This window comes from Toxorhynchites rutilus, chromosome 1, assembly GCF_029784135.1.
Source record: "Toxorhynchites rutilus septentrionalis strain SRP chromosome 1, ASM2978413v1, whole genome shotgun sequence".
Classification (NCBI taxonomy): Eukaryota; Metazoa; Arthropoda; class Insecta; order Diptera; family Culicidae; genus Toxorhynchites; species Toxorhynchites rutilus.
Genome location: NC_073744.1, coordinates 128,083,292 through 128,096,691, shown reverse-complemented (window position 1 = coordinate 128,096,691; position 13,400 = coordinate 128,083,292). Strand labels below are relative to the sequence as shown.

Here is a 13,400-nt window from a genome sequence, read left to right as displayed (position 1 = left end):
ATATCTGTATCTTCTTTTATTTCTCAGCTACTAAACAGTGATACAATACCAAGTTATTTCGTGAAAAGTCACACCAATAAGCACATCGAATTTGTTGGCTGTTGAAACGTGCTGCGTAAAAAACCGCGTAAATTCCGAAATCCGCGTAAAAATAAACCGCGTAAATTCCAAAAACCGCGTAAAAAAGCCGCGTAAAATAAAACCGCGTAAAAAGCGATTTCAGTGTATATCAAATAGAACTTTTGATATTTTTTTTATGTAGAATTGAATGTAGATTTTTTGTATTACCTTTCTCAAAAAACATAAATTTTACAATGTATTGGAATGCATCAATTTTTGAAACCTTATATCTTCTTTTCGTGAGAACAAAAAGACCGAGACTGCTGACAAAAATGTGTGTCCATTACAATTGAAATAACAGGATTTTCTTATAGAAGATGCAGACAAAGCTCGAAGTACCCACCCGAATTACCTTTCGTATCGTACATCCCGTACACGCGCTTACACGCGCTACTGTTACAGTCCGATGCTATCATACTTGTTTACCAATTGCATTTGGTGTACTGATAACAAATAGCCTAAATCTGTTTACAGCAAGCACGGGGAAAAATTCCATTTACCTTTAAAATCCCACCCAAAGGGGCAGTACAACTGCTCATCCCCCTCCTCCCCGCGTCAACCTTCAAAATACTTTCGGGCATTCGAAGGAGATTATTCTATATAGGTCTTGGCCGATACTTAGCCTTATCGCAACGACGCTCCCGACCGGTTTTTTTTTACTGTTTTGATTCAGTTCCCCTGCGAATGACAGATAATGAACCGCGCGGTGGTTGGTCGCTTGCGCAATGCAGATCATCACCTTATTTCGAAGTACCGTTTTGTCTCAAATTCCGAACACTTAAGCTTTGATCTCACAAAAAATGATTTTGTTTCGTAAATACTGATTGTATTTGCTTTTTATAGTTCACATAGTTTTGGGACCAAGAGCTATATCGGTTCCGATACCTATAAATGATGTTAAAATGAAGTCTATAACCAAAATAATGTGAAGGTTTTGATTATTAAATTATTTATAATATTACAGTTCAGTAAACTTACATTGCAAATTAAGTGTTCGCAATTTGATTCATGCGTAGAAACTTGATTCATATTCCGAACACTTGTTTTAATGAAAATTTCTGCATAAAATATCGTTTTTTCATCCATATATTGTAGATTCGTACAAATTCTAGCACTTACCATGAAAACAACAAACAAAATAGTTGAAAAAACTACAAAAACTGAAAAATAACGATGCTTGTTTTTTACAGAATTCGCTAACGTAAAAATTTAATCATTGGTTTTGACTGTTACTTTTTTTACAATTTTTTGCAATATTATATGTTATAGGCTGTATCGATACCGATAAATGGTGTTAAAACTATAAGTCAATTATTTATAACATTAAAGTTCAGTAAATTTACATTTGAAAATGAAGTGTTCGGAATTTGAATCATGCGTAGATATTTGATTCATTCCGAACACTACTTCAATATTAATTTTAATGAAGATTTCTGCATAAAATATATTTTGTTTCACTCAGATATTGTAGGTTCTTACATTCTCTAGCACTTAACATGAAAACAGCAATCAAAACAGTTGAAACAACTGCAAAAACTGAAAAATGAACGATGCTTGTTTTTTTACGGAATTTGCTAACGCAAACATTTATTATAGGCTGTATTGATACCTGTAAATGATGTCAATATGAAGGCTATACCTCAAATAATGTCTGTGTTTTTGTTATTTTATTATTTATAACATAAAAGTTTAGTAAATTTATATTTAAAAATGAAGTGTTCGGAATATGAGACAAAACAGTACGGACTGTACGGAGTGAAATCGCGAGTTTTCAGCTGATACGGTCGCGTCCCGGCTTTGGTGTTTTGTTTTTTGGCCTTTGAGTTCATTGTGTGTGAGTATGTCGCGCACATCGTGATAAGGGTCAGTGAGCAGATGGTTTTTTCAATTTGTTTATTTGAGATTGTTACGGTCCAGTCTGAACAATCGGATAAAAAGCGAATAACACATATTCATTTCTGCACTTTATTCCCATTAAATCTATAGAACAAATCAAATAAATAACACTAAAAAACAATTTGAACACTTCCAACTTTGCAGCAAATATCCTGGATCCGCACCTGGCAAAAACACTAATAATGCTTTATGTTAACATAAACAAGGAGACCAGGAGACCAGGAGATTCAAATTGGTTGTCAAAAAGAATTCAATAGAAATGTCAGAAGAGATTCAATAATCAGTAGGGGGAAAAAGTGTTACTTTTATAATAACAATCCACTACATACAGAAAGCATCGAATAAATAAAAACGAACCAACTAAATTTTAACATCAACTAATGCTACCGTTGAAAGTCATAAGGGCCCAGTTGACATTTTGGTAGGGATTGAAATTTCGGTATTATTGAGATGTTCCAAATTTAATTATAATTCAATATTAATTTTCGCCAATTGTAAGGTTTTTATGATTCTGAATGCTAGAATTATATTATTTGAATTTTTTTCTTTCATTAAAACAATTTAAAGAAAACATCAGGATCAATGCATCAATCTGTGCTGTGTCGATTTAATGGAATCGTTTTGATTTAAACCGTGACAGCTAGGAATACAGTGATACAGTGCATTGATGATTATTTCAACATAGTTTCTTAGCTCTCAATCAGGGTTCGACAATTTCGAAGCTGCTAAAGGCTGAACATTATTTTTTTTTACTTCTTCCTTTCTTTTCAGTCAAATTTCTATTTCGATTGTGTGTATCTACCACGCATACTGAAACATTGATTCTTTAATTTCATTTTCGTTCTGCTGTCGCTTCCTTTGAATTTTCACTTGACGATTGAAAGTGTTATTCATTACCATTTGAATGGTAATTTTAAATGTGAAAGGACGATGACTGCTTTCAATTGAATGTTTCATTTAATTTCATTCTTCCAAACTGGATTTCCTCGGACCTTCAAAAAAGTGTAGTTAAAAGAGGCATATGAGGGCATATCAGACTTAGAACCAGCGCCGGCAACTGATTATGCCTTATAAAGCAGCATACTGAAAGGCGAAAGGCTCATTATAGAGTGACGATGTGTAAATTGAAGTGGAGTTGTATGGCCCTGCTCTCAATGCATTCAGTTCAATTCAATTCGAAACAAATGTAAGAAAAGGGTTTTTCTGATGAAAGGTATAAAAAAAGCCCACATTCAATGGGGACAGAATGAAAATTTCCAAATGGGGAAATTGATGGCATCAGTAGTCAATATGGCTTCCATTTGCTTCGTTGTCTAGTTGAAGATGTTTGGCATACTGTCAGCGAGGTTCCGGAGATGCTGCAGATTGATTTCGTTCCACGTCTTCTGAAGAGCTGGAAAATAGTTGTCTTTGTTCATAACAACATTCTTGTTCACATCACAGTCCAAAATCTTTATATATATATATATCTCTATATATATATATATATATATATATATATATATATATATATATATATATATATATATATATCTGTCTGTCTGATTCTTATGAACTCGGAAACTACTGAACCGATCAACATGAAAATTGGTATGTAGGGGTTTTTGGGGCCGGGAAAGGTTTTCATGATAGTTTGAGACCCATGTGAAGGTTTTAGGGTGAAATCAATGTTTTTACGGTGGTTAGATACCCCTCCCCCCCTCTCTAAGGGGTGGCTGCCATACAAATGAAACACAAATTTCTGCATTACTCGAGAATTAATCAAGCAATCGAAACCAAATTTGGCATGTGAAGGTTTTAGGGTGAAATCAATGTTTTTACGGTGGTTAGATACTCCTCCCTCCCTCTCTAAGGGGTGGCTGCCATACAAATGAAACACAAATTTCTGTATTACTCGAGAATTAATTAAGCAAACGAAACCAAATTAGTCATGTGAAGGTTTTAGAGTGCAATAAATGTTTTTACGGTGGTTAGATACTCCTCCTCCCTCTCTTAGGGTATGTAACAACGTTCAAATAAAAAGAGCAGAAAATCGAGGTAAAAGGTAAATTCAACGAGGTCGATTTGAAGATCAATCAATGAACAGTTCTGCGATTGGACTCATGAACTTGCGCTTAGTAAGAAAACGTGAATGTTTGAAGGTATTGATAACAAAAAACAAATTTTGGGCGGGACGAAGTTTGGCGGGCAAGCTAGTAGCCCATAAATTTCCGATAGGATACAAGTCTGGACTCTGAGAAGAGATTTCATGCGACGAAAATGAAAAAAGGCATTCGCAAGAAAAACACCCTCACCGAATCACTTTACCACCTCCATGCTATATCATAGCGATCCTGTAAGCCTTCTTTATCTTTCCGTCACACGTCGCTTCTTGTTAAAAAGTTCAAATGTGGACTCATCGGTCCACAAGATACGTCTCCAGAAATCTTTAGGTTTGTTGATGTGATGCCGAGCAAGTTTTAAGTGCTTAACTTTATTCGATTTGCTGAAGAACGGAAGCCTCTTTGTGAATCTGCTTTTGAAGCCATGTTCCGATATTCTGCGATGGATGCTTCGGTGAGATATAGGCAGTGAGAGACTTTCCTGTATCGTAAGGAACGTGACTTTATGTGACTTTCTAATTTCCTGAATGATTATTGCATTTATTGCAACCATCTGCTTTCTGGGGAAGGCATTTTCTTGGTCGTTCAGCTAGTTAGTCAATGGCTTGACGCTTTTCTACGATTTCACGAACTGATCCCGAATTTCTCAGCGATTTTTCGCTGGAGCACTGACACAATTCCGTACGATACGCTTCAACGGTTTCTTGTTGCCCCGCAAGTACACCCAAACTAGCGTTGGCAGAAAACATGCCATCTTTGGCAGAAAAGATGCCATTTCCTGGTCATGAGAGTCAAATGTGCAAATAATGAGCTATTTTGAAGCTCAAAAATGGTTTGTATGTATGCAAGCAGATATTTATTTCTGTTTTCTTTTCTCTTTTCATTTGGGATTGTGCAAAAACAAAGTCCATACGACGTCAATGGAGATCGAACCAAGGCCGGCTGGAATGCGAAGTTACTTTACACGACCACGCTATCAATATAGCTGCCAGCGCTATTATAAAGGAGCGTGATAATATTACACCTCATCATAAAATGAAGTTGGAAGGTGTTTTCTAAGCCGATAAAGAAGAACATGAACGAGAATATATCTTTCTCTGTCTGGGCCGTGTATTTGGCAAACTATACGAAAAGCTTTTATTTAAATGTGTCTCCTGTTTCGCTCCCTCATATTGGCTCTAGCATATATATTATACAAATGATATACATGTATTGGGGAGTAGAACAATTTATGTTATTTTTCAGCTCATTTAATGTAATAAAACGGGATGCCAAAAAAAGTGTGTTAAAAACTACTCTTTCAAATCTTCACAGTATTTGGCCGAAAAGGAGAACACGTCATGAACTGTATCCTAAATTATTGCGATCACTCGCTCATTTCCGTTCACTATGTCTTGGTTGAAGTGATCAGTTTGTGCTGCTTTCGATTCCTCCTGAAAACTGAAAACTTCTTCCGACTTGGATACCCGGTTTCGAATGGAAGCTATTAATCTTTGCCCGGTTCTGTTTCAGTCAGTTCTTCAGCGGTTGCTATATGCGCATATCCTTTCTGCCAGTACTGCTCGATCTGATAACATACGTTCTCAAACAGTGCTGGCGCTTTCACTAGGCGTTGCTCCAAATACTTCATCCTCCTCACGGCTATCGGATAACTATCTGGAAGCTCTTTAACACAACAGTCCTGTTTCGAAACAATTTCCTACTCTTCTGGTTGACCGTGAGGCTTCGTCAGCATCAGGGTGTGCAGTTTCCGGGACCGTGACTTTGCTGACCCTTGGCTCTCTGAACGAATGACATGAACAGATTCAACTTTGGGATTCCGCCTCAACGCTTTCACGGCACGCTTGTGATCCTGATCACTGATAGAACATCCATTCTGACCACATTTCTCCTTCCGTTCGTACTTATAGTTTCGCAGCAACGCTTAATCACACGATTCATCATTGACGACACGATTCAGAGTTATTTTCCGATGTCCCGATGAGAGAGTTGAGGATTCTCCAGGTGCTTGCGCAACATCAATTCGTGAGTTTGCTTTTCGGGTGACGCCATTTTTTTCAATTTTCGAAAAACTGACAGTGGTGAGAATACCGTGTAAACGATACACTCCAAACTACTTCTATCCAATTTTCAAGAGAAAATATCCAATGGGTAATTTTCTTCGGCGTTTTTCCGTGATGCAATTTGATGTGTGACACCCTTTAGAGATACGGCTTTCTGTGTCCGCGTGGTATATGGAGGGTCTCATCCTCGTGCGTCTGTCGTATTCTTGTATTCTATGTGCTTCATATTCAAAATGGTTCATGAAAAATAACCTTAAACATGGTCAACATTGTTTCAGATAAAATACAAACACACATTTGTCTCAAAGAATTTTATTTATTTCCCACCTGATTTCATTGAATATAAACATCAAATTATGATGAACTTCTGCACGTTAAAGAATAGATGAATGATTATCTGCCGGTAGCGAACCCATATTTATATTTCTCTGAATGTTTAAATTGTTGCTGGTGAAACAAAATAAGATAGTGTTCTTCAACTAATCAGCAACAATAATAATTTAGAAAAAAAACCAACTGGATTTGACCCATCTCAACTCTCGGTACGATATCTTAATCCATATCGGTAAATCGCCCGGTAACACTGTTTCTGAACTATCGGTAACTGTGTTTATGTGCCGGGGAGAAAAAAAAACAAATGTAGATGAATTATTTGACGATTGACGACGGGATTATCGTTAAGTTGTGTATTTTGAACATAGTTGAATTATCGTCATTATTTTAAATACATTTCATTCTCACGGGTCAAAAAAAAAAACATATTGCACATGTTTGCCGTGTTCTTCTCGCACTAATATCAAACTTCCAATGAAATATTTGTTCCAATAGCTTTTTTTTGTAAACATTCATCAAACTTGAATAAATATCGAATATATGTTTCGAAAGCGTGCAGAGAAAGCGTAGTTCGATAACTGAATTTACTAAACACATTTTTTCGAACACGAACCAAAGGGGATGGTCCTCAATCATCATTGCACACATCGGTTTTTTTTTCAACTAACTAGAACCAGAAAACTACCAAAGTAGGCGTTGCTTTTTCCTTGCCAGGGTCGGTTTTGTACACGTACATCTAACTAATACATCTAAATATCATTCGCGGATCGTTTTTTACTCCCGCACCGATCATGCTAAGAACTACCTCTAAATATTTTGTTTTAACTTACCGACAAATCAGTTTGTTTTCTCAGTTCGAACTAGTTTACTGAGTTAAGTCCCTATATCGTAAATAACTATTTTTTTCAATTGAAAGGCATTTTATTTCAATGTTTCCCTTCTTATTGGCGATAGCCCACCCTCCCCCGAAAATTGTTTCTCAGTGTGTGTGTGTACGTGCCTGCGAGTGTATGTATCGGAGCAAAATTTATTTTATTTGCATCTCTAGTGTTAAGCCGTTTTATGTTCGATTTCTTGTAACTTGTAAAAATAAACTATTGCATATTATATCCTCGAATGGGAAGGTTTCTCTTGTTTGTTTCGCATTCACAGCTAATTTTAGATGTGGGCCATTGACGAACAGGTCATTCTAACGATTGTGTAACATTTTTCCGAATACCATTCACCCGCAGTACATTTACTAAAATGTAACAAATACCCGAATAAAACAATGAACATCTGCCCGAATGCAACATTTACCCAAATATAACGTTTATCCGAATGAAGGAGAAAAAATTGCGATAAATCAGATTATGAGTTTTGTCGAATCTCCTGATAATAAATAAGAATCAATGAATACAGCATATAAGAGTAAAAAAAACGCAGTAAAGTGATAAATTGTAGTAAGGAAACTGACATGCTGTCTTCTTTTCTTTCCGTATTGTTGTTTAAGGTTAAGAGATCATTTAAAAATGAACACAAGCTTTGAAATATTTTTTTTTTGTTAACGTTCACGTCCTTTCACTAAGTGAACTGTTCTTCAATTGGCAGTTGTCACGGCTAGAATTGAATTTAGTTTGGAAGTCTAAACTTTCTATAACCTCTATAAACAATGGATCGCCAAATGTGTTGATAAGCGCAAAACCCGAGGAAGAAATGGTCAGATTTGAGCCGGCTTTATTTGTTTTATTTCTCTCTGCCCGTAAACCAATGTTAGCACAGAGAGGGGGAGGGGTGCCGAGCCAACAGACAAACATATCCAAATTTGATTCCATTTGCTTGACTAGAAAAAAGAAACTTTAAGAAATTTGTGTTTCATTTGTTTGGGAACGCTCTCTCCCAGAGGGGGAGGCATCTCGAACCATCACCAGAATCTTCCCTAGCCCAAAAAAAACCATACATAGAAAATTTCACGCCGATCGGTTTAGTAACTCCCAAGTCTATAAGGCACAGACAGACAAAAATCAATCCATATGTAGGGTGTTCCATAAGTTCGAATACAACTTTTCATCGCTGTGTTGGTGCGCACCATGTGCATTCTGTGTATTAGTATTGATTTGTTTGTTTATTTGGACTATAGGCTGTAAGCCTATAGCTAACTGACGCGCGCGGTGTCGACTTGCTGTCATTTATTGTTTGTTTTCCACGCACACCTTCCGTGACGTCGCAGTAAAGTTGTTTGCGAAAGGTGAGTGATCCGGCAACATATTCCGGCGGTTGAAATCCCACGGGGTGAAGCGGAATTTCATCTATACCACACTTCATTGGTACCGGTAGACTGGATCGGCCAATGACCATGCGAGATCCGGGCGGCCGCGGCCGGGTTGGCCAAAAATGCGATGGACACGAGGCGTAACAGCAGGCGAGATTAAGCAACAGGCTCAGAGAGAAATACGCTTTAATAGTAACAGAGCACGTTGCATCTTCGGGAAGCATTCCCGTAGATTGACAAGTGCAGTAAAGCTCATGAACGAGCACGTTCATCCGCTGCACTTGGTTGATGCTCAGAATATAGAGGAGCTGCAACTGACAGTTTATTGTGCTGCTGTGCCGATCGCCGAAAGTTTGGGATACCTTGTGAGGCCAAGAGGCGGACTGCTCCAACATATCCGTGAGAGCCGTGAGCTTCCTTGGCAAAAGAGATTAAAGCAACGGATCCGAAACAAGCGCACCGCAATTTGAAGGCTGATAACGTACAAAACAGGCAACAGATCGACGAAGTTATGTCGTTTTCCTGACTTCCTGCGTTTCCTGAGTTCCTGACTCCGCCAGCTAGGAGCTGACCAGTTGACGGAAAACTCGGTACATCAATTGAGCATCCTTTCAAAACGACTGAAACTTTACCCTGACTCTGCGAAGCGCCAAGAACCAAATCGTATGTTCAGAGATAACGAGAATGGGTTCTACTACCACATAAGTGAAGAGAAATCCGACTACAGAGAAGGTTTGCCAGATATCAGCGATTAATGAATTTCTGGGCTGGTATTTGGGAGACCCCAGTACAACATCGCGAAGGGCAAATGTAGTTAAGATGGGAGGAGGAAAGTTGTGGTGAAATTGGAGAGATGTCAGCTACTGCCTACTGAACTTCGACGGCTAGGAGCTGGCCAGTTGACGGAAAAACTCGGTACATCAATTGAGCATCCTATCAAAACGACTGAAACTTTACTCTGACTCTGCAAAGCGCCAAGAACCAAATCGTATGTTCAGAGATAACGAGAATGGGTTTTACGACCACATAAACGAAGAGAAATCCGACTACAGCGAAGGTTTGCCAGATATCAGCGATTAATGAATTTCTGGGCTGGTATTTGGGAGACCCCTGTACAACATCGCGAAGGGCAAATGTAGTTAAGATGGGAGGAGGAGAGTTGTGCTGAAATTGGAGAGATGCCAGATATCATCGTCGGAGTGAACGAACCTGGGGAACTGGGCAGCACCGGGTCTTGAAAGTGTTCAGAACTTCTGGCACAAGAAGCCGATTGTCTTACATCAAAAGATAGCCGAGTGCTTCAACGAAGTGCTACGAGACCCACACAATCTACCTGTATTGGTAACACGAGGCCAGTGATGTCCATATCATCTGTGTAGCGAGGAGAAACTTAAATTCACCCACCTTCTCCGTTATCCTCAACGAGAGCGCTCCTTTTTGTTCTAAAATCACCATAGTTCTAGATATGTGCGAGCACAAGAAGATGGAAGACCAGTATTTTGACGTAGAACTACGTCTTTCATTAAGGGTGCCAAATCAGAAAACAGGTCACATTTTTATGAAATAAAGTTAACGTTAATAACTATTTTGCCGCGAACGGATTTTGGCAATTTCCATACCAAACGAATCGGAAATTCCCTAAGATTTGCTTCATATGTTATACATTACAATCCCATAGTCTGTATATGGTTTAAATTGATGAAAATTGGAAGCATTCCCATTTCCTCATACAATTGTTCTGTTCATTTGTGTGCTTTCCCGAACAAAGCTGTCAATAACAAGCAACTTATCGACGAGCAACGAAGAGGAAATCGTAAGATGTAAAGTCTCCGTGAACAAAGGAAAGGTAGAAGAACGAAGGGGGACATTTGCCTAGAGTATAAACAGTGGATCTCGCTGAGGCAAACTTTCATTCTTCGTGAGTGAACAACATCGTTGCTGGGCGAGCTGGACGGCGAGGGATCGAATGCTTTTCTCAAGGCAATGGTGGTGGAGGAGTAATATTATAGATAAAGTGAAGTTTTCCAAGGGCCTTTTTGAAGGTTAGAGACAAATGAACTGAAGAAGTTCAAAGTCTCAAGCAAGAAAGGAAGGCAAACTTTCAGTGTCATTCTATATTCAAAACAAATCATATCGCTTGTAATGTATTGGTAATGAATCTCTGCTGAGGAAAATATTCAGCCTTTTTCCAAGCAGTTAACATTGTTTGCTTTCTGTCATCAATGCATTGAACTGACGCTATGATGAAGCAGGTGTTAAGGTTGTGCACCAAAAAATATTTGGGGAATAACAAGTTATTCAATAAGTTATATTAAGTTATTAATTTATTTGGGCTCGCGTGCCAGTCACAAAACTGCTTTCAACTAGGATTGCATTTTCGCTAATCATGATCATAATGAAGCTACTCTTTTCGAGATTGTTGAGATTAACAGATAGAGCTTATTTCGTTTATTTAGTCACCAAGAAAGTAAATTTTTTATGTGATTAGGTTTCGCACGCCAGTAGCAAACTTTTTCCACTAAGGATGACAGCTGTGCTTATTTCGAGCATGTATTGTTCTGCGAGTACAAGAATGAATCATCAAATGATCCTACAATGACTTGAGTTAAAATACAGCGTAGTTCTACGTCAACAATGCGGTCGTGTCTTGAACACAACCTCCTACAATTTTTTTCATCCAACACTCGGTCTACCACGGTGGAAAGAGAACACACAAACTATCTACAGTGTAACGGAGAAATTCACTGGAAAGTACACTCTGATGAGCTTTCACTTGTGTGCTCTGGCCGATGCGTTCTGACGGATGCGCACAGGTAAAAGAGCAGAAGTGGCTTAGCGCTGTGGTTCGCTGAAACAAGAGAACCGAGGTGAAAAATACGTGTGGATTATATGTCGAATGAGATTGCACTCTTCAGTGTACTCCTCAGGGTGGTAGAGTGCGGATCGGTGCGCTTCTGTGTTGGATACAGGTTTTCGCACACTCGAACTTCCAAGAGTAAAGAGATTGTAAAAGAGTGTGACTCGCTCGCACCGAGATTTCCCCCAACTACCGCATACTGACTCTTTATATATTTGCCGGTGGAAAGGAAAAGCGCATGGTTTCTCTTTGGTGAGCGATGACTGTATCCTCAGTTTGGGCATGAAACTCGCGCGCGGGTGTATCATTTCAGTGAAAATGGCATCATTGCCCGGCGTCATCTTCCTACTCCCGAAAGACAGCAACCCATCAAAGTAAAGATCGATAACGTGCCTATCGGGTCTGTACAAGATATTAAGCAGCATCATAACCGCCAAAGTTTTTGTCAGTATGACCTATATCGACTATAGGATGGCTTATGACTCCATACCTCACTTGTTTCTCGTCCGGGTATTGGAGCTCTATGAAATTGATCCCGCCGTCGTTAGGTTCTTGCAGCATGCGATGAGGTAGTGGAGCACGTCTCTACACCTCAGTGACGGGGAAAATGTGTTGCAGTCTAGAATGCTGCAGATAAAGAGGGAAATATTCCAACGCGACTCTTTCAGCCTGCCTTGGTTTTGTCTGGCACTGAACCCCCTCAGTAGGATGCTCAAAAGAAACGGTCATGATCATAAGATAAGGTATGGCAACGGCGCCCACGAATCAGTGATGCATACTTTCTATATGGTGTAGCTATCCGGGTTGTCGAAGACATAAACAAGGATATCGGCGTGGAGTACGGACAACTCACCGAATCTGGAGGCTGCGAGGTCTATGACGGCGAGTTGATAGAAGACATGCTTCGTGGCGAATCTCACAAATATCATGGATTCCGACAGCTCACTGGGATTCGCCTTTCCGAAATCAAGACGGAGCTTAGAGACAAGATCTTGGGGAATAAGATACGCACGACCAATACATTCGCGGTTCCCCTGCTGATCTCCAGAATTCGACTAGTCAAGCAGAGCAAAACTGACCTTGAGAGAAAGATGAGGAAAGTATTCAAAGAGGCCGCAATGCATCATCCCCAATCGGCACTAGCGAGAGTATCACTACCATGCAAAGAAAGGGAATTTGAAATCATTGACATTTTCGCACTGTGTTGCCCAAGTACGACAACTGCGCGAGTACTTCGCAGAACGCGCTATACCGGGCTGTCTGCGCCGCTGACAGAGGATACAGTGCTCTGCAGCTAGCACAAGCGGAGTACCAACTCAACTGAGATGCGCAGTCAGTGGAGGAGAAGATTGCAGCTTTAAAGCAGAAGGCAGCACATGGTGCCCATCCCCATTAACTGGACCGGCCACACGTCGACAAGGCCGCATCTAATCTGTGGCTAACGCGTGGTGAGCTCTCTTGAGTAATGGAAGTCGACATGATAGCCGTCCTGGACAGGATAACGTCGACAAGAAACTGCAGATATGTCTGGCATCAAGACGTTCGCCTAGTCAAGAAGTGTGACAACTCTGCCAAAAAAAAAATCATTTTAAAAACGCGTCTTCAACCAACTGTCGTAGGGAGATGGTACCACCCTTGTGGTAGTTGGAGCTTTTGAAAAACTTGCCATCACGGTTGAATAGCTGAACCGAAACTGACGGACACGGTTGCCACCACACTGGGTAGCTCAACGGAAACTGGTATGGCCGGACTCGATTACCACCACGGTTGGGCAGTTA

The 13,400-nt window shown here is 39.6% G+C and overlaps 1 protein-coding gene across 3 annotated transcripts in view; it reads right to left on the bottom strand.

Moving 5' to 3' along the window:
* Positions 1 to 5,294: 5,294 nt before the first annotated feature.
* Positions 5,295 to 13,400, bottom strand: part of LOC129761878 (uncharacterized protein DDB_G0288805) — a 28,939-nt gene continuing 20,833 nt past the window's right edge. For all 3 annotated transcript variants that reach the window (XM_055759707.1, XM_055759705.1, XM_055759706.1), the window contains one exon: positions 5,295 to 13,400. This exon is cut by the window's right edge. The gene's annotated coding sequence lies outside the window, so the exon portion shown is untranslated.